This window comes from Pteropus vampyrus, unplaced genomic scaffold, assembly GCF_000151845.1.
Source record: "Pteropus vampyrus isolate Shadow unplaced genomic scaffold, Pvam_2.0 Scaffold189, whole genome shotgun sequence".
Lineage (NCBI taxonomy): Eukaryota > Metazoa > Chordata > Mammalia > Chiroptera > Pteropodidae > Pteropus > Pteropus vampyrus.
Genome location: NW_011888970.1, coordinates 286131 through 288531, shown reverse-complemented (window position 1 = coordinate 288531; position 2401 = coordinate 286131). Strand labels below are relative to the sequence as shown.

The following is a 2401-nucleotide window of genomic DNA, read 5'->3' as shown; positions in this document are numbered from 1 at the left end:
TGCATCTGGGGGGAATGCTCACCTGCTCAGGGTGACAGGTAGAAACAGCCCAGTCAGGACTTTATCTGACTCCAGATCATGTGATTCAAGATGCCCTAAAATGAAGGATGGAGAAATAGAAAGCTAATTCAGAATCTTGTGCTGAATTCAGGTGGTGCTGCCCTAGAAACAATACAGTAATGATGATTTCACTTGTCACCGCGATTGGATTAGGGTCACAATAAAGTAGCTTTTTCGGTGGTGATTTTTATTTCTCAGAATGAGTGCTGTGGCTTTGGGAGAAATGCGTGGTCAGAGGGCTGGCTGCCTTCACATTTTTTTTTAATTGTGGTAAACTACACCGCTGCTTAGCTACCAGCACCATAGGAAGAGTCCTCTATGAGACCAGGACTGTCCCCTGAAGTTGCGAGGCCAATGATAAATACATGCCGACTTTGAGCTGACTTTTCCTTGCTGTCCTATTAACCCTCTCTTGCCCTTTTCTCGCTCTTAGAACATTCCCGATAGTGTCCCATCCTTGTTTCACGGGTATCGCATCCCTTGGGATCTTAATCACATATGATCTGAAATTTTCTGTGTTGTTTCTATTTAACCAGAGCTCGCTTCTTCTTCTTTGCTTTGATCTTTGTTCTTCCCAGTCAGGATTTCCTCAGATGTCCGTTGATCCATGATTGTGCATGTGTTTAAATCAAAGCCACTTGGGCATCACTTGTCAAATGGCACTTTCACCGTGGGCTGACCAAGCAGGGACCAGGTTTTTGGGGGGATTACCTGTCCTCAATAGCTGAGGCCCTTTCTCTCGGGCTGGTCATTTTCTCCTTTAGTTTCTTGCCTGGGGGTAAGGATAGTGGTTGTAGAGGAACATGTTATAAGCCTAGTGGCCAACATTCTTGTGGCTCATTGGAAGAAAGGGGTTAGAGGTCCTACTATTACTATGTGACCTTCACATAATCTCGTTATCACTGCATCCCTGTCTCAGCTGCCTGGTACTCTCAAACCCAGTCCTTCTGGTTCAATTCCTCTGGAATGAAATTTCTCTAGTCTTCTGCCATGATGGAGGTGAAGTATTCATTTGAATATACACGTGATGAAAGGACGTAGAGGGCAACCTCACAGATTTTCAGTCATTCCTTCTGTTTAGCCCCACCTACCCTCCTGTCGTCAGAGGTGAAGCTAATGCCTGTAATTCCGCAGACTCCTAGACTCACTAGACTGAATGAGCTCGCTTCTTGGCTTCCCTCTGTACAGGCAAGTGGTGTTCCATCTTCCCAGGTCGATAAAGATCTGAACTCCAGCTTCCAAAATTTTGTCAACTGATCTTTTTCTTGTGGACTCAAGTATGTCTTTGTTTATGTTTTTTTTTCTTTTAAGTCTTTTTACTATTGTTTTAGTAAGCAACCTTCTAGAAGAATACGTAAATGTACAGGTTCCAGACACCATGTTTAAAAAAAGAGATCAGTCATTTCTAGAGACTGGATTCATTCTCCAAGATCCAGAGTGGTTTTTAAAATGTAAAGCAGATCATGTCACTTCCTAACTTCAAAACTTGCAAACCCGATCCAGCAATTCCACTTCTGGTATATGCCCTAAAGAAGTGAGAGCAGGGAATCCAAGATGGATTTGCATACTCATGTCCATAGCATTATTCACGATAGCGGAGAGGTGGAAGCAGCAACCGTGTGTCCATCTACGGATGATGAACGAAGGTGGTATCCTTGCAATGGGAGGGAACGGACACAGGCTGCAGTGCAGACGGGCTTCGAGGACATGATGCTCAGTGAAATAAGCCAGTCACAGAAGGGATTCACTCACATGAGGTCCAGAGAATAGTCAGCCTCAGAGTCACATGTAGGGGAGGTCGTTCTTAACGGGGACAGTTTCAGTTTGGGAAGATGGAAAGTGATGACGGTGGTTGGTGACGGCTGCACACCAGTGTGAAGGTACTTAATGTCACTGAACTGTGCACCTAAAAGTGGTTAAGACAGTAAACTTTCTGTTAGGTGCACTTTACTACAGTAAGAACAAAACAGCCTACGACCCCAGGGAGGTTGCGCGGTCCACTTACATTACGGTCCCTAGTTCTCTCCGGCCGTCCCTCCCGCCTCCCCTCTGCTCCCCGCTCCCTCCGCAGGGCTCCCTCCGGCCCAGCTTGTCCGCCGGCCCGGCCCCCGCGATGCGGCCACCCCGCCCCAGGCCGCCCGGCGGGGTTCGGGGGCTCCCGTCGTGCCCTCAGGGCGGCTCCACGAAGGTGGCGCCGGCGTGAGCACTCGCGGCTCCACGGCAGGAGCGAGCGCCCGGCCCTTCTGCAGAAAGCGGAGAGAAGCGTCTCCCCCCAGCCGCTAACTGCGCCGCTTCGCCTCGGCGCGCCCTGGTCTGCGGGCCCGGCGACCGCCGCGGCCGA

General features: G+C 49.3%; 1 long non-coding RNA gene across 1 annotated transcript; it reads right to left on the bottom strand.

Moving 5' to 3' along the window:
- Positions 1–1364: 1364 nt before the first annotated feature.
- LOC111746438 lies at positions 1365–2112 on the bottom strand. Its single transcript, XR_002783106.1, has 2 exons — positions 2066–2112; positions 1365–1966 (listed from the first exon to the last, which is right to left on the bottom strand). It is a non-coding gene; the product is annotated as an uncharacterized LOC111746438 (long non-coding RNA).
- Between the last annotated feature and the right edge of the window lie 289 nt (positions 2113–2401).